This window comes from Cynocephalus volans, chromosome 6 (assembly GCF_027409185.1).
Source record: "Cynocephalus volans isolate mCynVol1 chromosome 6, mCynVol1.pri, whole genome shotgun sequence".
NCBI lineage: Eukaryota > Metazoa > Chordata > Mammalia > Dermoptera > Cynocephalidae > Cynocephalus > Cynocephalus volans.
In genome coordinates, this window is record NC_084465.1 from 117,731,978 (window position 1) to 117,759,952 (window position 27,975).

General features: G+C 46.2%; 1 protein-coding gene across 1 annotated transcript in view; it reads right to left on the minus strand.

Annotated features, from left to right (window-relative positions):
• CACNG3 (calcium voltage-gated channel auxiliary subunit gamma 3) overlaps positions 1–27,975 on the minus strand; it is a 77,667-nt gene that overhangs the window by 20,166 nt on the left and 29,526 nt on the right. The window lies entirely within an intron of this gene.

Genomic DNA, 27,975 nt, shown 5'->3' on the forward strand with positions numbered 1-27,975 from the left:
GGAGAGCCTGTGTTTTTTAACAGATTCCTCCAGGATTGTGAAACACAGAAGAGTCTGAGATCCATGCTCTGACCTCAAGAGGGTGTTCCAGCCTCTGCAGCCCGAGGGACACACTGCATCATCATCACATCCACAAAGGACCTGGCCTCTGTGTATATTTGTGTCCTTGACTGGGTGGACATGCCAGGTGGGTTTGAAGGGTTTGTGGGGAGCATTATTTCCTCTTACAAGATGTGGGGTTGAGGCCATTCAAGACTTGTCTGAGGTCTTCCAACAAGTGAGCATCACAGCCAGGGTGAGTCCAGAGTCCCTGCCACAGCTGTGCATGCAGAGTGGGCCTGTCCCTTGGACTTGGGTGCTGTTAGCACCCACTTTCACAGGTGCTAACAGCCTTTGACATCGTCCCCAAATGCAGCTACTCACAGCCACAGAGACAAACTGACAGACTCTAGGGATGTTCACCAGCCAATCCCATTGTGCAGCTTTTAACCTATGCTTTGTTACCAGACCTTGACATTTGTTTGCTAGCTCTGGTAAGTAACCTGTAAATGGCACTATGTCAATATAATCTGTGGAGGTTTGGAGTTCAAAAGATTATTTTTAGGGGCTGGCTGGTGAGCTCAGTTGGATAGAGCATGGCACTGATAACACCAGGGTTTGATCCCTGAACTGGCCAGTGGCCAAAAAAAAATGTCCCCCCAAACCCCTATAGTCTGAATTGGCCCCCCAAAACCCCTAAAAGATTATTTTTAAACCCTAATGTGGAATTTTCTTCATAGAAAAATAATTCAGAAGAGTTAGAATAAAAGTGGTATCTCAACTCCTGAGAGACCTGGGCTTAGATTTCTGCTCCCCTGCAAACTTCATAAACACGTGGAATCAAGCCCATAAAACCGGAGCCTGTGTTAACTGTATAAAGAGCCACACTTGCTGACATTTTCTGCCGTTCTGAATATGCCAAACAGAAAGGGAAGAGATGCTCCTGGATCTGTTTGCAGCACCCTCGGTTGCTCATTTCAACCTTCAGTGGTCAGCTCTGCCCAGCACTAACAGATTTGCTCCCAAGCACGTCTATCCCGGGCCCTGACATTTATCTGGCATCTTTTACCCTCTTCTATTCATTAAGCATGGGTGGTTGCCATGGCAACCATTAACGGCACCTGACATCCAGGAATAGTTCTGGTGTTTCAAGCAAACGCCACACTGGGATTCAGTTCTGCAAGGTAAAGAGCCAGGCTGCCTCCTTCTAGCCTGCAGAGATGTCCTGGAGGTGTCCCCAAAATCTGAGCTGCCCTCCAGGCCGCTCGGCTGGACTCAGGGCCTGGGGTAGGAGAAAGATGGTGGGGTCTCCTCCTCCAGATCCCTCCTCTCCCTGCCTATTCAGCCCCCAGAATCTTTGCAAGTTGTGATACGATGGAGTGTGGCAGGGGCTGTCTCTGAGTGGATGTGACCAAAGAGGGGAATGTGTGTGATGAGGTGGGGGTGAGGGTGGAGGGGGGCCATCTGGGATTATCAGAGGCGGATGCAAATGGAGCAGAGGATGTAAATGGGTACGTGGTGCCCATGTGTGGCTCTGACTCTGTGTGTGTGCTGGTGAGTGTGTGTTCCTGTGTGGGGGTGTGTGTGTGGTGTGTGCATGCCTGAGTAGCACTTGGACTAAACCAGAACCTAAACCTCTAGCATCTGGTCTCCTCTCCCCTCTCTAGTCCCACCTTGTCCTGCTCACCAGCACCCTCCTCCCCCCACCTCGTTCACTAACTCTAGATCAGAGATTCTCAAACTTTAATCTGCACACGAGTAACCTGGGCGTCTTGTTAAAATGCAGGTTTTGAACCCATAGATCTGGGAAGAGCGTGAGATTCTGTGCCTTTGGAGATTTTTAACCTGCCTCTGGGTGATACTGATGCTGCTGGTCCTTGGACTACACTTGGAGTAGCCGGGCCTGGCCCTGGGCTTCCAGTCCTAGCTGACTCCATAATCACCCTAGAAGCTCTTAAATAAACCTGGTACCCAGACCCCACCCCAGACCAGCTGGATCAGAATTTCTGGATGTGGGCCTAGTCTTTTTACAAGCTCCCCCTGGTGATTCTAATGCGCAGGAGTCTGAGAACCATGGCTCTGGCTGCACCAGCCTCGTTTTTGTTCCTCCAACACAGAGGCTGTGAGGCCTTTGCATTTATGCTCGCTCTGCCCAGACCACTCTTTCCCAGCCCTTCACAGAGCATTCAGGTCCCTGTCCTTCTGGAATACCTCTGGTCACTTCCCTTACAGAGCTTATGATTACCTGTGAGTGTGTTAATTATCTTGTTTGTATTTATTGCCTTGTTTAATTGCTGACTTCTGCACTAGAATATAAGCACCCCTGTATCTTGAACATCTTGCACAAGGCCTAGTACACAGTAGGTGCTTCATAGCACTAGTCTGTCCCTCTTGTGTGTGTGCCTGAGGGAATCGAAGACAAGGTGGCTGCCCATTGGTTAATGACAAAAGTTCTTAACCTGGCCAATGGGGTCATGTGTGCTCTGGCCCCTGCCATCTCCAGATCCCGCTCATGAGACAACCCTGCACAGGCTTCGCTTTTCTTTCCTGCTTCAGGACCTTTGCATGTGTGCCCTCTGTCTCCAACGTTCCTCCCTACGCATCCTGCATTTGATTAATTCCTACCTGTGCTTAAGATCTTACTGTAAATATGTCCTCAGTCTGATGCCATCTAATTATCTGCTACCACAGCACTCCGGGCCTCTCTTTTGGGAACACGTTATAAATAATCAATTATAGGTTTAATTATATGTCTGTTTATTCCATTCTACTATAAATTCCAAGAGAGCATCTCTGTCTTGTTCACTGCTGTTTCCCCAGTGTCTGGTGCATAGTACGTTGTTAAATAAATGAGTGAACAAATGAATGAACGGGATGAGTATTGAGTATTTCCTCCAAGTCTGGATTCTTCTCAAGCTTAGTCTGTTGGCACCTCGTCTATGTCCGAGACTCACCTTTTACTCCAGAGCTTTTCTGAACCTGAACCCTCAGCCGGCCTCCTCTCCCTTCTCTCAGGGCTGTGGCTTTTTTGTTTGGGGTCCCCAAGTCCAGGCCATTACTTATAGACTTAGAGACTTCATCCTTCACCACGAGGAGGATGCTCAGGCTCACAGCCATTCACGGCCACCCCCTTTGGCTGGTCGTGCATGAGTCCCCAGGGCATGGCCTAAGCCTGAAGCCTGGAGCCTACCATTAGACGTCATTAGCTAGGCTGGTTCAGGGTCAGGTGGCAGTGGAGAGAGATCATGGTGTGTTTCTCTGTGATGGTTGGGGGGCTAAGGTCACTGGAGACGACGTGTATTCTAGCTGCCTGAAGAGCATCTCTTTGCCCTTCTGCTGGTGATGCTACCCTGCTTCCACTGTAAGAAATGACTTCTCCTCCATTTGGCCTGTGTGTGTGTATGTGTGTGCTTGTTGGGGGCTCACCTCATTGTCAGCTTCAGGGTTGGCCGTGTGATTCATGGCCAATCAGAATTCCAAGTTCACCTGACTACAGTGGTTGACTAAAGGGTGGATGCATGACTTAAATCAACACATTCTACCGCCCTGACCAGAGTGATCAGTTCAGGGATGGGCAAGGGGCCAAGTCGGTTCAGGTAGGATAGTCCTGGAACCTTGGCTAGAACTGTTGAGGAAGACAAATGTTCTTTTTCATAGGGTTGCTAAACTAATGGACTAGGCCTACAGCTGCTAAGGGCCACCCATTGGAAAGGGCAAGCTCAAGGGTGAAATTAAAACAGAGAACATAGAGCTGAGAGCTGTTGATGGTCTGAATCTTGATAACATCATTCAAGCCCCTGGATCCAGCCATGCCTGAATTAGGAAGACCCTGGCTATTTCAGTTCCATAAGCCAATAGCCCCAAATGGCTACTGATGCTTTTTTGAAACAGGTTTCTGTCATTTGCAACTGAGAGTCCTCCCAAATCTAGGATCACCCTCACGGAACAGCAGCACCTACCATTTATTAAGCTCTAACCATATAATCATCTCCCAGTCCTAGCTTTGCCCCAAGCCTGCTCTGCAAACCTGGGCAACTCACGTAACCATTTCTGGTCTTGGTTTCCACGTTCGTGAAGTGCAGCTCATCAGCTCCACCTTTCCTACCTCGAGGGCTTGCTGAGAGCATCGGACAGGCGACAGAAGTGAAGCGGCCCATGGTGCAGAACAGTCCTGAGCATCTTCCCCCAGCAGCAGAGCTCGCCCACCCCATCTCTGCAGTCTGGCTGCTGGGACTCAGGACAGGGAGAGCCCGGGTTTCTAAGCTCGCCAGTTCTCATGTGTGTGGAAGGGTTGAGTGGGACAAAGACGTGTGGTGTGTGACTCTTCTGATATTAAATGGTGTCCCCCATTCCTTATTCCCATGTTGCTCATGACCCTTGTTTTGGGCCCAGGAATGACAATATTTCAGCAGATGGCAGAGTGGATAGGAGATGACCCAGACCAGATGTACCCATCCTCCTGCTCCTCAAAATTAGATACTCCTCAGGGGAAAGAATGGACTAAGATAAAAGAACTGGCTAACATTAAACTCCTGCCCTGTCTCCCTCAATGAAAGTAGAGCTGATAATAGAAATTCATTCATTTGTTTTGCTCAAAAAGTAGCTACTACATGCCTGGCACCTTTCTGGGCTCCTGTTGACTAATGCAGAGAACCCCCTTAGATCCTCCCAGAGTCGGGGGAGGACAATTAAACAAAGGATTTCAAAGAGTGATCAGAGCTAAGAAGAATTTAGAGCAGGATAAGGAGTGACAAAGGGTGACGATGGTGGAGGGTGTCTCTGAGAGGGAGGGGGTGTGTGTGGCCCAGGAGCTCAGCGGGGAAAGAACCAGCCCCATTTCAAATCAGGGGCAAGTGCTCCAGGCAGAGAGAAGAGGAAGGGTTGGACCCAGTAGGAGATGGGAGAGTAGACGGAAGGAGGTGAGGCCGAGATGAACTGAGGTCCTCATTCCAAGTATGGTGGAGCTCGGGGCAGGATGTAGACTTAAAAAATGGCCCCTGGGTAGGGGGAGGGAGGGCTAGGCGAGAGGATGTTCAATGGACACAACATTGTAGAGAGACAGGAAGAATAAGGTCTAGAGTTCTATAGCAATATAGGGAGACCACAGCCAACAACAAATTACCATATAACTTCAAGTAGCTCATCAAGAAGATGTGGAATGTGCCCAGCACAAAGAGGTGACAAATGTTTGAGGTGACGGATATGCTAAATACCCTGCTATGATCATTGCACACTGTATAAATGTCCCCAAATATCACATCGTACTCCATAAATGTATACAATTATCATGGGTCAATTAAGAAACAATACATTAAAAAGAAGAAAAATTTCAGAAACAGACATAGATAAGAGGGTACCAGAAATGGTGGGGGCAGGAATAATGGCAAGTTATCACTTAATGGGTACAGAGTTTATGTTTAGGATGATGAAAAAGCTTTGGAAATAAAGGTTGTGGTTACCTTTTGTTATATATGTTTTACTACAATAGAAATTAATTAATTGATTGATTAATTAATTAAATAAAATGGCCCTTCAGGCTGCCAGGTGGAGAGTGGTCTGGATGGGGGTTGCAGGGAGGCAAGACTGAAAGCAGAGACAGCTGCATGGCCATCGGGGGGGGGGGTGGGCAATGGAAATTTGGGCAAAACAGGCAGCTCCAGAGGTGGGAGAAGCCATTGCATTCTGCCGAGATGGTATTTTGAAGGCAGAGCCGACAAGACTTGGTATGTTGGGTGTGGGGGAAACAGGCACCAAGAGGTCTAAGTTTGAGGCCTGCATAACTGGGATAGATAGAGGGACCAGGAAATGAGATGGAAACACTGGGCAAGGGGCAGGTTTAGGAAGAAAATTAAGAAACTGAGTTCACTTACCGATAGATAAAGTTAAATTCATGTACACTTGGGTTTGTGGGCTGAGATCTGCATGCTTTAGAAACACAAGCAAAGAAGATGTCAGTTCAAATCCTAGCTTATGTGGTTTGAATGTCCCCCCAAGCTCATATTGGAACTTAGCCCCCAATATTATAGTGGAAGGTGGGGCCTTTAAAAGGTGATTGAATCACAAGGACTGTGCCCTCGTGAATGGATTGATCTATTCATGAAGTAATGGGTTGACGTTTTCATCGGTGGTCATGGGCGTGGTTCTGATGGCTTTATAAGGACAATGAGTGAGGTTAGCTCTTGCTCAGCCTATTCCTGCCATGTGATACCCTGGTCACCATGGGACTCTGTAGAAAGGGCTACCAAAAGGAAGACCTTCACCAGCTGTGTTCCCTGGACCATGGACTTTCCAGCACCCCAAATTGTTAAGAAATAGATTTCATTTCTTTATGAATTACTTACTTTCAGTTATTCTGTTATAATAAATAGAAATGGACTAATACACAGCTCCACTCCTTCCTGTGTGACTTTGGGTCTTTCCTGAACTTCAGCTTTCCGTACACAGGGATGCTAATGTCTCTGTTATTGCTGTTGATTGTCTCTGAGAATTCAATAACATAATGTCTGTAAAGCATCTGGTTAGATGCTGGACGCATCCTGGGTGCTAAATAAAAGTCAGCTTCATTCTTCTTCCATCTGCCCTTCCAGGCAAAGGTCACTACTCCATTTGTGTATTGATATTTATCATTATCAACTGTCACGTCTCCATTTCTATATTGATATTTGTCAGTATCAACCTGCGAAGATGCTGATCTTGACTTTTTGAGAGTTGCCGTGATCCACCATCGGTATCAAATGCTTTACATCAACATGAAGTCAGAACAACCTGGCACTACCACTTACTAGCCGTGCATCCTTGAGTTAGTTATTCCACCTCTCTGAGCATGAGTTTTCTTAGCTTAAAATGGGTGTAATGATGCCATCCTTAGAAGGCTGTTTTGAGTATTAAAGGGACAGTGTAAGAATGAAAAAGCTTGGAGACATCGTAGATGACCCTCATTAGGGGACGGGTTAGATTCATTGAGGCACATCCATACTATGGACTATCAGGCAGCTATCACAGAGAATGAGAAAGCTCAGACCAGTTTTACAGGTGGTGACCAGGAAAGATGTCCATAATGGATTTAGTTCTTGAAAGTTGCAGTTCAATATGGAAGGCCTCGTCTCATTTTTGTCAGGCAAAAAATACTTGTGAGTGGATTATAAGGCACTTTATGTGAATGGTAGCCCTGGGAGTTGAGCAGTGCATTGCCTGAACAATTGTACATATTTATTTTGTGGATTGATAGATAGATAGGTAGACATGGATTTAGATATAGACACAGTCGTGGGTATAGATATGGACCTATGTATGTCCCAACATGCATGGGAAAGGATTGAGAAGGTTACTTTCAGAAGTGGTTACTTCTGTGGGTTAGGGAGGGGGTGGATTTTGAGTGGTAGAATGAGGGGACAACTTTTACTTCTTACACTCTAGTTTTAAAAGTGGATTATGAGTGAGCATTTTTTTGGCTCCATGTTTCTGTATTTTTCAAGTTTAAGTCTTCTAAAAACAGAGGTAATGTATAAGAAAATGTTTAGCCAAGCACTGTCTGGCAAGGGGTTTGTGTGTCCAATAAAAACGGCAACTGAAGGGGAAAAGGAGTGCTTCAGGGGATGGGGCAGTTGAGAAGGCTAGGAAGAAACCGTGGTCATGAAGCTCCCAGCACGTCCAAAGCGTTCCCTTCTGCCCACCAAACTATGGAATGATGCTGATGTGAGAGTTCCAGTCCAGGCAAGAGATGGAGGGTCATGGCAAGGCACAAGGTGGGGGTGAGGGGCTATGTCTGAGTCCCAGGCCATCTGGTTTCCAATTCAGGTTCCACCATTGCACTAGCTGTGCAACCTTAGCAAGTGACTTAATCTCTGAGGCCTCAGTTTCCTCATCTGGAAAATGGGTATAATCATAGTACTTAACTCTTAGGTTTGCTGTGAGGATTCTGTGAGATCAAATAGGTGAAGCATGGTGAAGTACTCATTAGCTCTCAGCTAAGATTAGTATTAGTCTATTAGTATCATTTTTAAGGCCCACAATCCCTTATCCCAAACTCTGAAATCCAAAAAGCTCTGAAAAAAATAACAGTTCCTTGGAGTTTGTCAGCAAAACTGTGAGGGAATCTCATGGACTCATTTGGTGGCAAAAATCTGACCTGAGCTGCCTCGAGAAACTACTCATGGTCTTTACTGATCTCATGTGCTGTCACTCAGTTTTGCTGCAGAGCAGTTAATGCACTGGACTGCAGGGTGTTGCCCCAGAGATAAGTCATCGACTTATGGACCCTCATGCCTTTTTAAATTCCTACACATTCCAATTCCTGAAATGCATCTGGGTACAGGATTGTGGCTCTACACCATGACGTCTACAGCAAGCCACACGTCCCCCTGACTTTGTGCATTCTCTATATATTTATATCACGTGCTTTAGTATTTATCTTATGTTTCTCTTTAAATCAACTCTCTTTTTAAACTTCATTTTCAAAGGAAACTTTATAATCCAACTGCAAATGGAAAGCTAGTATCTTTGGCTGTAAATAGAAGGCCACAGTAAAAATAAACACAATGAAAACAAAATGATGTTATTAAGTTCCAGCTAGATACTGTGAATTGAAAAAGAAATAGCTTTCTCACCATGTGGTGAGATGTTATTAATGCCATGTTCTGATACCACATAGTGGCCATGGTAGGTGCCACCTGCTGCATGGGAGCTTCCTATGGTGAGGTTGTCAGATAGCCTGCCTGGCGGAAGGAAGAAGTGGGCTAACTCCTACCCTTTAATCTGGGGTGGGCAGCACAGATTTTCTGTGCCTCAAGGGACAGCATTAACAGCCACCCTTCATGAGATTAGAGCAGTCAGGATATGCCCAAAGTCACACTGCCCCCACCTGAAATTTCCTCCTGAGCTGTAAGGTGTCAGTAGTGCTGTGAGACTCAGCCTTGAAGTCACTGTAGTATAGCCAGGAGACTCTGAGCCTAGGAGCTAGTTTTGTGGGGATAGTAGGCCTCCGTGGCTGGGCTCTAGGCAGGAAGCTGGTGCCTACTCATTCATTAGTTCGAACAAGGGCATACTGAGTGCTTGTAAGGTGCTAAGCACCATGCCCAGCTGTAGGAAATGCCGGAGGGACATTAGATAAACAAACTCCCTGCCTTTGTGGCTATGGGAGAGAAAGAGAAGAAGAGCTTTACTGCATGGCAGATGCATTATGAAGGAAATAAACGATGTGCCAAGACACCAGTCATGGCAGGAGGTTCAGGAAGTCACCCAGAGAAGAGACATCCGAGCCGAGGCCAGGTGCTGCTCATGAGCAGCCGCACTAGGCATAAAAGGGAAAGCCTCAGGCAGGGGGACCTACAATTGCAAAGGCCCCCAAGCTGGAAGCCCGCCACTCATGTGTCCTTCTTCAGAGAAGGGCTTCTCACACTTTAGGGGGTGCAGACACATTCCTCAGATGCATTTCCAGAGATTCCACCTCTGTAACTTGTTTGTATTTCTTGACATCTCTGAAAGATTCAGTTTCCTCAACTGGAAAATTGAAATGGCCAATTAAATGAGATAATGTAAACAAAGCACTTGGCAAACCCCTGAGACATAGGTTATGTGAGCAGTGATGATGATATGGTTATTTTAATTATATGGTCCTGCAAGTGACTGGGAGCTCACCTGTAGGACCCCTTTATTGCCAGGTGTTCCCTAATTCCAATCTAGGAAGCTGGTGTCATGCTGTCTCTGTCCTAGGTACTATGCTAGACATTTCCCCCTATGTTATCCCCTGTGCATTTTTATCTGTATTTCCTGGGTGAGGACACTACGGCTCATGGAAGTAAAGTTATCTAAAGGGGACCCAGACAAATAGCCGAGCTGGAATTTGAACCAAGCTCTCTTTGAAAGATGCTTTTTGTTTGAAATTTGATCTCAGTCTGTTTGTTTCCACTCCACATGGAGCCACCATATCAGGACCTTGGAGGATACCAGAAAAACTGGGCAGATGATGTCACTCACTCCCAGAAGCCAAGGGCTGAAAAGGCATAGCCTGGATCAGAATGGGGGCCTTGGGGGTTTCAGGAGATTGGGGTGGAGTCTCGGATTGTTTCAGCTGGGGCTGCTGGGAGGAGGTCTGGGAAGGTGCCCAGAGCACAGGGAAGCCACAGATGGATCAATCAGTGTACGCCCCAATGAGCAACATGGTGCCCACGCCATGCTGGCTCTGCAGGGGATGTTGAAAAGCAGGCCATGACCTTCCCGTAGGAGCTTTGTCTCATTGAGGAAAGAGCACAGACTCACGAAGGGGGAATCTACATTGGAGCAGGCAGTGGATGCTTCCAGAGTGCTGGGCGTGTGGGTTGGGACTTGAAGGAAAGGCTGAGCCTGAGTATGTTTCAGGGGCTGGCCTTGTCAAGGTCAGTGTGGAAGCCAGGGGATGGAAGACAAGGTGAGAAAGGAAGGCAGTGTCTGCTCTTCATGTCTTGCAGTGTGGATAAGGTCTGCTTGGGTCCTGAGAGCCTCCAGGAAGGGAGGACTTTAAGGTTATTGCAATAGCCTGGCTCCCAGGCTGTATGACCTTGGGCAAGTTACTTATAGTCCCTGAAGCTCAGTTACCGCCTGTGTAAAATAGGGATAATAATAGTACAGCCCCCCAGGTTTGCTATAGGATTAGATGAAACAATGCCTGTGAAGCACATAGCATGTGACTGGCACATAGTACACACTTGATAAATGTCACCGATTAAGATGATAATGATGATGGCGAAGGCGGCAGTCAGAATGGGGGAAGTGAGGTGGGAGGTGTGTTCCGGCTGCTGAGCAAGGGACACTCGAGAAGTCCAAATATCCCTTCCTTGGACTTGGAGGAGACCTTTCTCCTGAAATATCTGGGTGAGATACAGAGATGAGTACATCTTGATGAAATATGGTCATGTGGCCTGGCCCTGGATAAGCACTCAATGAATATTTGTTGAATTAATAGATTTCCAAAAATAATTCCGAGAGGCACTGAGAAAGGGCTGGGGGGCTGATGTCAGGCACAGGCCAGAAGGTTGGAAGCTTCCTGCTGGAGCCAACTTTTTTGAACTACCAGGTAGGCAAGGCCACTCCCATATTCCAGCAGCTTCCTAAGAACCCAGGTGGAGATTAACTCTGTCCTGGACAAACCGCAGCTTCCTTAATGCAGTGGCCCAAGGGGCTCACAGGCTTGCAAGCTCGGGTCTCTGGTTTTTCGATCACCATAATACTCAGAGCCCACCGCTCCTATTTTCCACCCTCCCCTGGCCTACCTGGGCTTCCTGGTTGTGTGGGACTTCTGGAAGGCATGAGAATGAGGGAGAGTGGGTGGGAGGAGGAGGAGGAGGAAGCAAGAGTCCTTGGAGAATTTGTTGGGTTTCAGAGCGAGGCTGCCACATGTCTGCTGGGGAGTCGGTGGGAACACAGGGACATATATATCTATAGCGTGAGGGCTGTGGCAGCCCACACATGCAGATCATTCTGATGGCTAATAAATCCCAGGGAAAAGAACTGGGCTTTGGCTCAGACCTGCTGGAGCCTTCCGTCCAGATTCATCCATGAGCACAGGGCTTTTTCACATCATGGTGCACTGGAGGAAAAGGTCAAGGCCACTCGCGGCTCTTAGGCAACAAGCCTGGCTCTAGTCCCCCATGGCTGCCGGGCTGCTCTGAGGGCCAGGCGACGCCTACTTCTGCATCAGGGCCAGCTTCTTGGGCCTAGGACCTGAGCAGCCACACAGGACCCCAAGTTTGGGAGGGCCCTGTCCTCCATTCAATGTTCTGTCATCAGTCCTGAAATTCTTAGTATTTTTTGAACAAGGGACTCCCCATTTTCATTTTGCACCAGACCCCACAAGTTACACTGCTGGTCCTGCTCAGCATACCAGTGTACCCACACCAGGCACACCTTAAGGGAAGCTCTGTTTTAGGGCATTAAAGACATGCTAAATATATCTTTTTGGAAAGTTTTATCTTTTTATTGATCCTGAAAGGTGTAGAAAAACAAGATTTAAGAGCTGGCCGGTTAGCACAGTTGTTTAGAGCACAGCCTTATAAACCCAAGATCATGGATTTGGATCCCCATGCTGGCCAGCCACCAAAAAAAAAAGGGAAAAAAAAGTAGAAAAAAATCAAAGCTTAAAAAAAATAAAAGTGGTAAAAGAAATTCTTGAGACAATTCAGCTCAGAGATTATGAGCCTTGACTCTGGAGCCAGAGTGCCTGGGTTCAAGTCTTGACCCTGCCACTTTAAGCTGTGTGACCTTGAGCAGGTAGCTTTACCCTTCTGAATCTCATTTTCCTCTTCCGTAAATTGGAGACAATAATAGGATTTATCCCAGAGGGTTGTTATGAGAAATAAAGAAATCCATATAGGTAACGTTCTTAAAATAGTGATTGTTTTAATGAATACAAGGGTACTTCACAAAGTTCTTGGAAAAATAGAATTAAAAGATAATGTGAATCTTTTCATAAACTTTTTGACATATCCTCATAGGCTTTAGATACTGTTATTTTTTTAAAAAGAAATAGTTATACACACTGTGATTGCTATTTGTTTGGTGCTTACTGGAGGACAGAAACATCCTTTCGTTTAACCCTCACAACAGCACCGTAAGAAGCTTATTACTATTATTTGTACAAATGTTCGTAGCAGCTAGATACTTATTATAATCACCCAGTTTTTTACAGATGGGAAAACAGGCACAGAGAGGGTAAGTAACTTGTGCAGGGAAGCACAGTTAAAAAGGGACAGAGCTGGGCTTAGGACTCAGAAAGTCTGGCTTTGGACTTGTGCTCTTAGCACTATACTTCTCTTTGTTAAGCAACTCACCAAACCAGGGAAAGGAACACAGACTGCATTCGCGGAGAGAGAGGAGGTGCTCAGCTCAGCTATGGACAGTAGAGCTGGAGAGGCTTGAAGAACGTCCGAGGGGGGACGTCGGCAGGCTGGGTTCACACCCGGATCCATGTTCAGCCAGCAGCCTCCCAACCAGGAGGCCGCGGTTCCCAGTATAAACCACGTATATCCACCACGCTGTACTGTCTAGCCCCAGCCACACGTGCTCAGCTCCGTTATTCCTTCCTGTGAATTCTGATTTCATATTGACAGCAGATTGGTGAGGGCTGACTTTAACATTTCTCTAAATCGACCTCCAAATAGGTCAGATCCAGAGACAGGCATGATGACTGATCGTGGCGAGAAACACCCTGGTCTGTGCATGAGAGTGCTGGCTTGCAGAAGCAGCGCCTGTCCCCTGTGCCCCCTCCCTCCACCATGTTATTTCTTTGTCACATACTTAAAAAGCACTTAGAATGTGCCTGGCACGTTCTAACTAACTCGTAATAACCCCATGCAATACTAACATTTTTCCCATTTTACAGATGGGAAAATTGAGACACAGAGGTCAAATAAATTGCCTTGGGTCTATATGTAGAGCTTTTGCTCTTAACTTTTGCCCCACACTGTGGCTGAATTCCTGTGGCTGGCTTCCTGCTTAGAAAAAGGAAACACCTGAAAATGTCCTAAGGGCCCAGGTCCCTTCCGGCCAGGAAGCAGGAGCCTGTGGAGTTCCTGGTAATTGTCCCCTAGATGGATATTGTCTAAAGTGTGTCATGGGGGAATGTCTGCCTCCATTTGACCTCAAACATCCCCACGAGAGTAGCTCAGCTGAGCTGATCTGTGCATAACGATTCAGCAGCTCTGGGAAGGGTGTGGGTAACCCAGAAAGCCCTCTGCTTTGTGAACACTCCTCTTTGATTGGGAGAATATAGGGTGAAATTCTAGTTCATAAACTATGGAGCCAGACTGCCCAGTTTCAAATTTCAGCACTGCCACCTACTAGCTGTGTGACCTTGGGTAAATCACTTAACCTCTCTGTGCCTCAGTTCCATCATCTGTAAAATGGGGATAACAACATTACCTAATGCATAGGGTTTTTGTGAGGATTATAGGAAGCAATATATGATAAGTGATTAGAACAGTGGCTGGTCCATAGTAAACACTGTCTAAATAATAGCTATTTTTAGTTGGTTAGAGCACAACCTTATAACACTAAGGTCACGAGTTCAGATCCCCAAAGTGGTCAGCCATCAAAAAAAAAAAAAAAAAAAAGCTATTTTTATTGTCACTAGCTCAGAAGAGTTGACTTCTTGGTATCTTTCCTGTCATCTCAAACTTCCAATTTGTCAGGAGGTTCTGTCAACTCAATGTGTAAAGCACATCCCTGTGTGGGACCCTTTTCTCCTTCATGCCAGTCCAAGCCACTACCATTACCTGGATGCCTCAGTAACCTCCTCTGTGACCTCCCTGCTTCCAGCCTTGCTAATTTTTTTCCATAGTGGTATTTTACAAAGAAAACTACTTCATGTGACTCCTCTGCTTTAAAGCTCTCCAGTGGCTTCTCGTCATACTTAGAACTACATCTGAAGTCTATAGTAGGTACCATAACCCCCTCCATGACCTGGCCCCAGTTACCTTTCAGCCCTCATCTCCTACCCCTCTACCCTCTTGGTCACTATGCCCCAGCCACGCCAGTGGCAAACACACCAGGGACTTAGCATATGCCATTCCTTCTGCGTGGAATGCATGTCCACTGTATTCTCCCATGGCCAACTTTGTCTTCCCACTCAAGTCTCAGCTCTAATGTCAGCTCAGAGAGGCCGACCCTGCTGTCCCACAGCAGGACATGATCTGATTTACTCTTTAAGAAGATCGTTCTCACTGCTTCGTGGAGAAATCATAACTTACACAGCATGTTCTCACACTGTGTTACCAAGTCCCACCAGGCACCAGGCACCCCTGCGTGTGAGTACGTGAGTTGTAATTCATCTGCTCACTCGACAGGCATTGTGCTAGGAACTGCATGCAAAACCAAGACAAATGAGGAACCTGGCAGCCTGCTGGGAGGCCATGACCAGAGCTAGAAGCCTCTCTGGTGGTTTTCTCAGGCTGAAAACATTTCATGGCCATAGCTTTCTGTGAAGAGTGAAGTTGTTCTAACAGGTGTCAGAGGTGTCAGGAGGCCTGGATTTGAGCCCCTGATATCACACTTGCTGTGATGACCTTGGGCGAGTTACTTAACCTCTGTAAGTTTCCCTTATCTCATAGTCGGAGAGTAAAAGACAAAGCATGGAAAGCACTTAGGACCTTTTAGACAATAGACATCATTTGCTGCTTTCTTTTTCTACCCTACTTACTCATTAGTCCTTTTATCTTTGTTCAAGTGCCTTAACTTTGTGCATACTGAAGGGGTATAGATCAGTGTCTAAGCGCTTGTGCTTGGAGCCTAACTCCACTGCTTTGTTAGCTGTGTGACCTCAGACATGTTGCTTGACATCTCCAAGACGACAATAACAATCTACAGGGCTTGTTGTGAAAGTTAAATGAGCTCAATCAGGAAATATAAGTTAGGGCAGCGGCACATAGTAAATGCTTAAAAACTGTTAGCTTTTTACCACTGATCATATGAGTTAAGCAAGGGCTTGCAATGGGTGTGGGCCTGGACAAGAAGATTTGGGAATACAGGAGCAGGTAAGACATGGCCCAGCTACAAGGACAGCTTGTAGAGACGATGGCTGGAACTGAACAGTACAAGGCCATAGCCAGCGAAGTTGCACGGACTGCTCAGGTTCTCAGATACAGAAGAGAGAAATGGGAGTGCCTGCCCCTACCCTGGCACAGCCACACAGGAACAGCCACACAGGGGCCACAGAGCAATGAGAAGTGGATAGGCTCCTTCCCCCTGGGGGAGGAGGTGTTTGAGAAGTGAGTTGGGGGTGACCCCCCACCCCCACTAAGTGGGGTCATTCCACCTGAACTGGCCTACTTCTTGGGTCTGGGCTCGTCTCTTCATTCAAGCAATGTTTTCTGAGTGTCCACAAAGTCAAAGATCCGGACCTATGTGCAGGAGTTTACATGCAAATAAGCACTGGCCCTCAGTGGAGTGCGGGAGCCACATGCACCAGCCAATCCATCGCTCCCTCAGGTCGTGCACCACTGGACCAACAAGGATAGATTCTTCTATTGTAGGCCCAGAGCTGCTGGTGGGATTATGGGCTCCTCAGCCCACCCCATCTTGGGAGATGCCACCAATCCCAAGAAGCAGAACATGAGTCAGAAATGCAAAGGATGCCATGAAATTGCCTACCCGGCAGGATCGCCTGCCCGGGCACGCGTTCCCTGCTGATATTTTGTTATATCTGGGGACCTCCAGGTCTTCCAAGGGGTACAGAAAAAGGGAGGGCTTGGGCACTCTGCCCCTCATCTGTTTGCTGGTACCCATGATGGAGAGGGCTGTGGGTGCAGGTTACAGGAGAGTGTAGGAGGTTAGTGTGTGGTGTGTTCCCAGCATACACGCTCTGACACAGAGATTTGCATCATGCCGGAGGTTTATGGGGATGGGATTTGGGGAACTGCCCTCCTGGTGGGGAGGGCGGGGAGAAAAGCAGGACTAGACAGAGGAAGAAGTGAGACTGCGATGCGGTTGTGACGGTGGGGACTCTGAAGCAGAGATGGCATTTAGAGGTGTCCTGAATGAAGGTGAGTGAGCCTCTGTACCCCCCATTGCCCAGTGGATGCCTCTGGGAGAGGGTGTGACTTTGGCTGGGGCAGCTTTCCTGTGCTGGGGGTGACTCCCAGAGAGGGGCTCGGCCATGAACATGCTGCTGGGGGATGAAGTGTAGTGATTCCAGCTTCTACCACCCATGCCGGACACAGTGAGGGGCCACTCGTGGCTCTATCTCTTACTAGGTGAGAGACCTTGGGTAAGTCAACCTTCTGAAGCCTCATTTTCCCTGTCTGTAAAAGGGGGATGAAGCCAGGAGAGGCTTCGTAGGCCTTGGTGAGGGAGGGCCTGCCGTGAAGCTTGGGCAGAGGCCTGGCAGTGCTATGGGAGGTCGTTATCATCTTGCCTGTGACAGTGCCGAGCGTCACACCTAATGCAAGCATGGCATGTGTGTGTGTGTGTGTGTGTTGGAGGAGGAGGTGGGCAGGACTTAGGGGCAGGGAGGAGAGTGTCCAGGGGGACACTCTCACAGTTGGGGACAGTTAACTTTGAAGAAGCCACAGTGCATGATCATAGAGGCACAGAAATGGGGAGAGGGATGTGCAAAATGGATGGAAGGAGTATTCCACATCCTGGTGGGTGGAAAGAGCCCACGACTGCCAGGTGGCCCCCATATTTTGAGGTGCATGCCGGATCTCCGTCCTCCCTCTCCCCCACACCCATTCTGCACAGGAAACTGTAGCTTAGTAACTCTCTGCTTCTGAAACTGCTATTCAGCCTTCTTACCTTGCTCAGCTCAGCCACTTCTCCTGCCAGAAGGGGAAGAACAAAAAGCTTAGAAAGAAGAATAGGAACCCTGAGCTCCCATGGGGCTAAATATAAGCCTCAGTTGATGCAAAGAAAACAAAAGGGCAGTGACCACACAGTGGCTCCAAGAAAAACCCACCATGTGACAAGTCCCCTGATGCTTGAAGAGCTATGGTGTAGCCAAATGAATGACACCAGGGGCAGGCACCAAAGAAAGCTCACCTGGTTGCTTCCATCAAAAGCTTCCTGCCAACCAGACCTGGCAAATGCACCAGTCAATTGCCTTGGGTCGAAAGGAGGTTGAGGTTAGCTCTGATCCCATCACTTTTTAAAAAAATAGACTTTATTTTTTAGAGCAGTTTTAAGTTCACAGCAAAATTGAGCAGAAGATACAGAGATTTCCCATATAACCCCCTGTCCTCACATATGCACAGCCTCCCCCGTTATCAACATTCCCCACCAGAGCATCACGTTTGTCAAAACCGATGAACCTACAGTGACACATAATTATCACCCAGAGTTCGAAGTCTACACTAGAGTTCCATCACTTTTTTTGTTGTTTAAATTGACAGTTCAGTCTCTGAGAGCCACACTCCCTGGATTCCCCAGAAAGGACATGCATGGAGATTACTGGAGAAAAGTAATTAATTAATTAACCGATTAGACGATTCGACAAACACCGATCGAGCATCTTGTATTGGCCAGGCACTGCTCTAGTTACTGGGCCACAGAAGTGATAATGCTGGATTAAAACTTGAAGAAAAAAAAAACCAAAAAAAACAATCTATGCTGTCAGAAGTCAGGTTAGTGCACTCCCAGGGCTGGTGGTGACCACAAAGGCCATGACAGAGGTTTCTAGGGACTTACCAGGTGCTATTTCTTGATCTGGGTGCTTGTTACACAGGTTTGTTCATTTTGTAAAATTTCATTGAGTTATATGCCTGTGACGTGTGCATTTCTCTGTATGCATGTTACACTTTAATTTTTTTTTTAAATCTAAAAAAATTAAAAGCTCTAAGTACTAAGAAGATGACGACACCCTTTCCCATGTGTAATTAAAAAAAAATCCGCCATCCTTAAAATATGTATAAGGAAGTCCAACAAATTCTAATTTTGTTCATGATGACTACTTTGGTAAGTTTTTGAAATATCAAATCTTATTTTTAAAAGCCTTTTTCTCTCTCTACTCTTTGCCACCCCCCTCCCCCAACATGTTCTTGCTCAAAGAACTTAGTTTGCTATTAATCCAGCTCTGCTGGTGAGTAAAACCCACAAAGTCCCTATCTTTTTGGAACTGAAATTCTGATGAAGGAAAACAGCCATTCCAAAAGCAAAGGAACACAGAAACAGGTTAACTGCAGATAGCACTAAATGGTATGAAAGGAATAAAATGGGGTATTGGGATAAAGAGCTTGGGGGATGGGTGGGGATATTAAGGATAGGTTCCCCCAAAAGTTGACTTTTAATTAGAGTCCTAAATAATGAGAAGAAGCAACCATTGGAAGAGCTTTCTACGTAGTGGGAATGCAGGCATAGGGACCTAAGAGTTGCTTGGAGCATGATGAAGTGGTTGGTGTAGCTGGAGCAGAGGAGAGACGGGGGCAAGTGGTGGGAATGAAGCCAGAGAGGTAAGGGACAGATCGGGCAGGGCAGTTGTTTTTAACCCGAGTTACACCTTACAACCACCTGGGGAACTTCTAAAATATTAAAAAATACTTTCCCAAACCCTCAACCCAACCCTAACCATAAGAGGGATGGGGCCCAGGCACAGGTGTGTTTTAAAACTCCCCAGGGGATGAAATGTGCAGCCAGAGGGAAGGACCACTAGTGTGGAGCCTGGAAACCTGGAGTCTCTTAAACTTTCATGTGCGCCCAAATCACCCAAGGATCTTGTTAAAATGCAGAATCTGATTCAGTAGGTTGGCTTCAGCAGCTGCATTTCTTCCAAACTCCCAGGGAATGCTGAAGCTCCTGGTCCGAGAACCACACTTTGAGCAGCAAGGTTTTTGGCTGTGATAAGGAGGCTTATTTCTACAGACCCAGGGGAAGCCACTGGAGGATATTAAGCAGGAAGGTAGCACAACCTTAAGGATGTTTTCAAAAGATTGCTCAGGTTACACCACAGAAAATGGATTGGAGCGAGAAAAGAGTGGAAGCTGGTGATGACACGTGATGAGGAAAGCTGGGTGACTTCTGCTTTTTATGTTGCCTGAGGCCCTGAGGGTTCTGGGCATTGGGATTGCAAGAGAGAGATTAGAGACTTACAGTATTTAACAACTTGATCTAGAACCCTGACCTATGTCATCTCACTAGATGCTCAGAACTACCCCATGAGGAATAATTCACCCAGGTAATGACTTGCAAACCCAGATCTATCCCCCAACCACAGAGATCTCAGAGAGCAGAGAGCAGGTGCAGATATGGGGAAGTAGGGAGGACTAGAAGATAAACAGTCATATTAAACTATAAGAAAATGATCATTCATGTCTCAACAATTCTGTTATCAACGTATAGTGCTCTATTGGCCGAGAGAACCCAGGCTGCATGCCAAGATGAATGAAGGAAGTCTGTTTTTTATTTGGAGGCCTGATACTGCTGGATGGATAATAATCCCCCCAGCTCCTTTCTCTGCCTTGGGTGATGCTTCACGCCAATCCCCACCCCCACCCCACCCCCACCAAATGAGACATGGGTCAGAAAAGCAAAGGAAGCCTTGAAGACCTCAGGAGCGAGGGATGTACAACCACTGGGCAGGCCGAGGCCCTTCCCCGCCCGCACACTCTCTGCAGGACACCACACTTCTGCTGACACTGCATAGAGAAGTTGACTGACTTGGGTTGTTCTGCCTCTGATGGTTTGCTTAGTTCCAGTGTTAATTCCTCAGCTTCCAGAGAATCTAGATCCCAGCTTGTCTGGAAACTCATCAACCCAGGAAAGATATAGAAGTGGATATTTTTGCAAGACAAAATGACCCAATGTTACTCACATTTTTTAGCCTGGGGGACCCCTTTTTAATATAAAAAGATGTTCATGAACCCCCACAGAATTTAGCTGTTATGCTTTTTCTGTCAACAACAGAGTACAGATACCAAGATCCCAAACGAGAGGTCCTGCCAGAGGACATATTTTGGTTGGCTTTTACAGCGTTTTGGAAAGATTGACAATCACAGCCAATGTTTAAAAACCACAGGAGCTCATACAAAAATCTAGATTTCTGCTTTTTTTCTGAAAACATCAGAAGGCCTGGCAGCGGTGGGCCCACGTTCCCATAGCAGGCCATGTGACTTCCACAGTCTCCACCCACTCTCTCCTCTCCTGTGTAACCCACCTGGCCTGTGTGGGCACCTGAGGTCATGACCCCTATGCACAGACTCCAGAGCCCATTGTTTCCCCTGAGAGGTCCAGATCCCACAAGTTGGGAACAAAAGACCAACTCTTTATCTGGTACATAAAAGCAGTTTGGAAACAGTTCAGATCAAAAGGCCTTAGTCATAGCTCAGAAGAAGACTCTACAAAGTGGGAAATAAACATAGAAATAACCCCAGCTTTCCATCTGGAGTTCTTCTTTGATGTTAGTGTTCTCTGGTCCTCAAAGTGAGTAAGTTGTGCACACAGCACTTTCAGTTTTGATCTCTTCAAGCAAAAGGGACTATAAGTTCCTCATATAGCAATGTTCTCCTAGGATATATCATTCCATCCTCTGTGTGTGTGGGGGTGTGGGTGTATGTGTGTATGCACACAAAGACACCTTCATTAAAATCTGACAGGCAGAAAATAGGTCCAGGACACACTTCTCCACCCCCCCAAAAAAATTCACGGAGGGTAATATTGCAATATAAATCAGATGCTTTTAAAACATGGCCATCTTCGAGGAGGGGAAGCCTCATTAACCACGTGATACTGGTTTCGAACTGAAGACATCAGTATAAAGTAATGTTTAGCTTAAGATAAATACACATGGATACATATAGAACTAATTATAAATATGTCTATATACATGGGTTAGTGTACACACAAACATTTCCAAGCTCTGTCTGCAGAGAGGGTCTAGAAGCAACAGAACCCCAGTAGCAATGAGCACACCTAGCACACACATCTTGGTGTCTAATACCATTCTCCAATCAGTCGATGGAATCAGGCATCCTTGGAGAAATGACTGCTTCTAGGGCCGGGGCAGGGAATATACAAGATGAGCCTGGAGCATCATGTAGTGCCAGAAAAGAAGAAAGTGTTCAAAATACAAAGTGATGGAGGTATGTCAAAGTAATGCAGGAGCCAACTGAAAGGGCTACCAACGGCCAAACGTGAAACAATTTGAGCAATGACATAAATGATTTGTAATGGATTATAACCCAAAGTATAAAATAAATATCTGTGAGTCCATATGGGTATAAATAAGTGAATGAATAAATAAGTAAATGGGGGAGAATAGACTAATCTCATGCACGGAAGAATTCCAAATGATTTATGTAGATACAGCCCCCTTGAAGAAGTAACAGCCTAATCTCCTACCCCTTAATGTGGGCTCTCATAATGATTGCCTTCTGAAGAGTACAGTAGGGAAAGGGAGGGAAAAAAGAAAAGAAAAGAAACAAAGAGTAACTCTCCAGCAGAGAAAACTGACAAATGCTATTTCAGACAGGTGATTAAGGTTAGCATCACCAGTGATAAGCCATGTTGATGGTATGTACCCTTGGTATGATATGGTGAGAAGGACATTTAACCTTTGGAGATTTCTTCTCCAAACCAATAATCCCTCGTCTGCTTATGAGAAAAACATTAGCCAAAGGCAAATTGAGGAACATACACAGAATACCTGGCCAGAACTTCTCTAAACAGTCAAGGTCATCGAAAGTTAGTAAAGTCTGAGAAATCGTCACAGTCTAGAGGAACCTAAGAAGACATGATGACTAAACATAATATGGAATCCTGGAACAGAAAAAGGACATAAGGTGAAAATGAAGGAAATCAGAATAAAATATGAAATTTAGTTAATAACAATATATCAATATTGGTTCATTGGTTGGAACAAATGTATCACATTAATGTAAGGTCTTAACAACAGGGGAAATTGGATGTCAACAGGAACTCTCTGTGCTATCTTTGTGGTTTTTCTGTACATTTAAAACTCTTCTAAAATAAAAAGTTTATTTTAAAATATGCTCATCTTTTGACTCAGTAATTCCAGTTCTAGAAATTCCATCATAAGGAAATTATTATAAATATGTATAAAGATCCATTTGCAATGATGTGTGAGTGTGTGTGTGTGTGTCTATTGTTTTTAATTGGAAGCAAACTAAATACCCAATAACTGGGGATTAACCATATAAATTATGGTAAATCGTACAGTGAAATATTACCCAGTCATTAAATGATGCAGTGAAATATTTGTCACTGTGGAAAAAATGATCATGATGTTGTAGTAAATGAAAAAGTACATTACAAAAAATGTACAGTATAATCTCATTTTGGTTAAAAACAAGGGATAACTACACAGAGTAGAAAATGAAATGCACACCTAATCTTTGGGCTAAGAGAATGTGAGGATAATTGTTACTTGTAACTTTAGAACTAATTTTTATTTTCTAACTTTTATTTCTAATGCAAATCATCAGTTGCTTTTGTAGTTAAAAAGAAGAGCAACTGTATATGTAAATTATTTTTTAAAAAAGAAAAGAAAACACAGGCCTCCACACCCAGCCTTGGACCCGCACTCAGCCCCCTGTGACCAGCAGTCTTGGAGGAGGATCGAGTTTTTCCCTTTCTCAAGGCCACAAGGAAAATGCAGGGAGAGCCTTTTCAGTGTGAGGCTTTTCTTGCTGACCATGTCTGGGAAATAGAAAACAAAGTGGCTTATAGGGTGTGAAGAGATTCTGGAGACCCACAGAGATTTGCCCACAGACCCCCCTCCCTGCCGCATTCGTCACTCTGTGGTTCCCTTCCTGGATGACTCTCTGAGGTCTCAGTCTCAGAGGTTGCAGAATGTCAGAGTTAAGTTGCCTAAACTCTAGCCCAAAAGAGGTTTCCCCGTCAGCTCAGGTTGCCGAGTCTGGAGGACAGTTCAGTCTGCCTGGTATACAGTAGGTTCTCAATAAACACTTGCTGAATGAGTGAATGGTTGGATGGATAGATGGATGGATGTGTCCCCTGCTCACCTTGCTCTATGTCCCCTCTTATTTGCAGTTCTAAGTGGAGAGGGTTTTGGTTTTTGGAGGCTCTGTTCCCTGTAGCACACCAGGTTTTACCCCTGTTGCCCGTTAGAATCCCCCAAGCAGCTTCAAAACAAGCTGTTACCCAGGATTCTGGTTTAAGTGGGTGTGAAGGAGGGGGAGAAGACATCAGTATTTTTAAACACTCCCCAGGTAACCTCCCGTGCAGCCAGGACTGAAGATCACCACCGCAGCTGCCCTCTCAGCTCCCGCCCATCCCCATCGGAGGGGCAATTAATTACAGATCAGAGCCTTTTGCAGACTTCAAATGACCAGCAGATGCTGAATGGACAATGAAGCCCTTTCTGGCCCAGGGCATCACCTCTGAGGGACTTTTGTGACTCACATAGGCACCAAGCAGCCCCTCTGTCCTCCCTTTGATGGTATTTTGAGTATCCTGGCTTTACAACAGAAAGTTAATTTAATTATTCAAACAGTAGCAGTTGTTATGTACACCAAGGAACAGGGAGGGTTAATTCTTTAATATTTTTACTTAACAGAAGAGGAAAGAGGGGAAAAAAGCATTATAGGGGAGCCTGTAGGTCTTGAAATATCCATGGGATGTGTACACACCCCAGCAAGTCCAGACCTTCCTTTCTGGAGAACGGTTCAGGAGTGTCTTCAGAGATAACAGCAGTCTCGCCCCAGCTCCCTCAGCTGCTTCTTTGCAGCTCTTATCTCAACTGTAATTGATTAATTTTTTGTCACAGCTGGGTATCTGGTGAGGAAGAGGCTTAGTTTTGTTTTCTGCAAGAGAGACAGTTGATATGCAGGTCTGGAACAGCTGCAAGTTCAGAAGACATGTTTGCAGAAAGAGACCAAGACATAAAATTATGGAAACCCGTGGAGCAAACTGGCTCAGCTAATGGTACAGGAGGGTAATACAACCCCCTAGGTGGAAGTCCCCCACCAGACCCCCAGGGTGGAAGGAGACAGGACCAGGAGGTAGGTTGCGGAGCAGAAAAGACAAATGTGGGCTGGTGGGCATTGGGAGGCACCTGACCTTCCCATCCTGGGGGCACACTTGGACCTGGATCTAAAAACCCATATGTCTTATTTTAGTGTGATGCACCTTGTACCAAATTGTCCCCCTCCTTTGAGAAGAGCATGGTAGTTAAAGGTGATGGCAGTTGCTAACTAGCTGTGACCCGAAGGGTTACTTAACCCCTCCAAGCCTCAGTATGCTCCTCTGTAAAATGGAGACAATCATGATGCTTACCTCAGAGTTATTTTAAGGATTAAATGAATTAAAGTATGAAACATACTCAGAATGATACCTAGTTCATAAATCGCAAAATCACTCAATAAATGTCGGTTGTTTTTGTTATTCACACCTTAAAGAATCACAGCAGCCTGGGTAGAAATAGTACTATCTCTGGAGACTGAGCTCTAGCTGCTGTCAGCACTTGGAGTAGCAAGTTGAGGATCTATTTGGGGTTTCCTCGGTTCCAGTAGGCACGCCAGGGCACTCTGCAGAGGGAAGGCTCATTCTGAAACTAGCATCTCTGCAGCAGTTGTGACATATCATAGCCTCCAGGGAGCACATCTGGGCTCCAGTTCAGACTACAAGTCTGGAGAAAGCTGGACAGACCACTTGAACTCCAGGATGCGACCTGGAGAACTAGGAAGAGACCCAGGAAAGAGAGATGGGACTTCCTGCTACACAGGCAGTGGAAGTTTAGGGATTGGCCTCTGGGGGGCGCTCCTGAGAAGGTAGGTCTCTGCAAAGACTGAGGCGGCACACCTGCTCTACCAACCTGCCTGTGAGAGCAGTCCGCATGCCTGCCCAGCTGTTTATCCCCCGTGTCTGGCACCTAGTGAGCACTCAATACCTATCATTGGAATGGAAGAATGAATGAAGTGCAATATAGGCCTCAAAGCCCTTTTACATCTAGTATCTCATTTAATTCTCATAGTAGCTCTATGTAATACACAGGGCAAGATTCGCTTTTCTAATTTTGCCAGATAAACTATCAGAGGACTCTCATCACTGGTGAGATTCCAGGTCTCATTCCCTCAGACCCCGCATTGCTCTTTCTACAATAGCATGCTACTTCTAAAACACCTTTTATTTGTTTGTTTTGCCAGGAGTTAAGGACAATATGGTTTCATCATTATTGTTGGCTTAGACTTTTTGGAGAGTGTAAGTCACTTGACTTTCTTGCCAAGCAACCCCTGGCTATAAAGACAATTATCTCCTCCAGTGCCCCGAAACCTGGACCTTCTGCCAGTTGGAGCAGACAGACTTCTCCCTCGGCCTGTGGGCAGCATTAATGAATAGCGGCTGGGAACCCCGAGGCTTTGGCATGGGCCACTCTGCCACCAGCACGGATGGTGTCACGTCCCTTCACATTGGCTGATTTGGGGGATTTCTTGTTCCCAAGCCAAGGGGATGCTGGACCAGCTGCCTGGAGGGGAGACTTTCTGGTGCCTTCTTCCAATGTCCTTTCTAAGCTGAGTTTGCAGATAAGCAAAAGGAAGCAATTTCACTAGTACACAGATTTTCCTTCCTGCTCCCGCACCTACGATCAGGTGCACGGCACCAGTCCGTGGGGACAATACATGTTTTCAGAGGCAGCACATTTTCTCAGAAGGAAGATAAAGCAAGAGCAATTTTCTACAAAAATGCATCCCTGCAGCTGAGGAAGGGGCTGGAGGAAGAAGACAAATGGGGACCAGAAGCAAGGAGATTGGAAAGAGAAACAATTGATACATCAATATAGAAGATTTGAGGGTTTTTTTCTGCCTATAATGTTTCCAGTGTGGATCCCAGAACCAGATAGATGCAGGGTCTTGGAGTGAGGGAGGACTTCCCCTTTCTAGATCTGCCAGATTCATCTGCTGATGGATGCTGGGCAGACAGTTTTCCCTCTCTGGTCCTCACCTTTCTCAAGCTGAAACTGAAATGGAACCAGATCAGAGAAACAACCAGGTCTCATCGGCAGGCTATTTCACTGTCAGTTGTAGAAGCAAGAATCTCATTACCCATAATAGTACAGGTTTTGAAGTGTGTGAGGAATGCACTTTTGATTTTTATAAGTGGGGTTCTATTCTCACTCAGTTGAGTTCTGATATACATTCTTGAATGGGAGGGGAAGAAGTAGAGGAAAAACCCTATTGTTATCCATTTCACAGATGAGGAAACTGAGGACCCGAAGAGTTCAAAGTAACTTGTTCGAAGATTCACAGCTATTGGGAATAGAGGCAAGATTAAAATGCAGGCAGCGTGGCTCCCAAGTCCACACTCTTAACTGCTGTCAGGTAGAGGGACAAGGCTGAAGAGAACCAGAGACTGGACATCACAGTTGGAAGACCCTTGAAGCCATATCATCTAGTCCTATCCTTTCGTTCTGTAAAGAAGAAAACAACCCCCCCACAAGGGCAGGATTTATTTCAGGGCACATAGTAAGTTGGGGGGAAAGCTGAGGCTAGGTTCTGGCTCTTTCAACAGAGAAGACTTCAAATATTTTCTTGACACCTCCAGGACCTTTAAATCCAAGGGACAAGGACTTCTTGACTTGGGAGGGGACCTGTGTCTGTAGCAGCAAAGATTTGAACAACCTTGTCTCCATCGCCATCATCCAGATGTTCCCAAGAGCCAGGAGTTTGGCACAGAATCAATCCAACATCTAAATGGTTGAATAAATGTCTCACTTTCTCCTGGCTGGCTTTCAGATCTCTTCTCAAACACCTTCATCTGGTTGGTTTTCTTTCCAACACATCAGTCTTCACATCTCCTCTGTTCTTCCCCGTTCCCCATTTTATCTGGGGGAGCTTTGGCTCTTTTCCCTTAATCCATTTCATTTTTCAGGATTATTTTTTGGTTCATTCCGGCTTAGATTTTACCCAAATTTCTCAGGACTGACTCAAAGGAAAAAGCATTTTGTTAAAATAGCTGCGTTGCTTTTAAACAATTTGTCCTCCTACTCACTTTTTCTTTTTGGAAGACAGAAACTGAATATAGATTTGTGGGAGAGAGATACAGAGGAAACCAGAGAAGAGGAGAAAGGAAGGAGGGGAGAGGAGAGAAAGACTAGGAGAGTGGATGGGGGAGAGGAGAGAGGGGCAGAATGGGGGGACAGGGCTGGCAGGAATTCAAGCTCCAGGGAGGCTCAAGGAAGCTAGCCAGGACCCTCTTCCATTTCTGGTTGTCTACAAGCTATGACCGAAGACCAGATTGCCTTTATGTTGAAAAGTAATCAATGCCTGGCTCCCTGCTGATCTAACGTCCCTAAGCATGCAGTTTCACTTAATAAAGGGAAGAAGGCCCCTCTCTGAGCCCCTAGACAGAGCCGGGGGAAGCCAGTGTCCTGAACCCGGAAGGAGCAGGCACAGACTGTACTCAACCCAGGGATTCCTGCTGACTCTGTTTCCCCACTCATGACTCCCCACGAGCAACGATTGATGAATCAAGCTGGCGGGACACGATATGCATATTCAAATC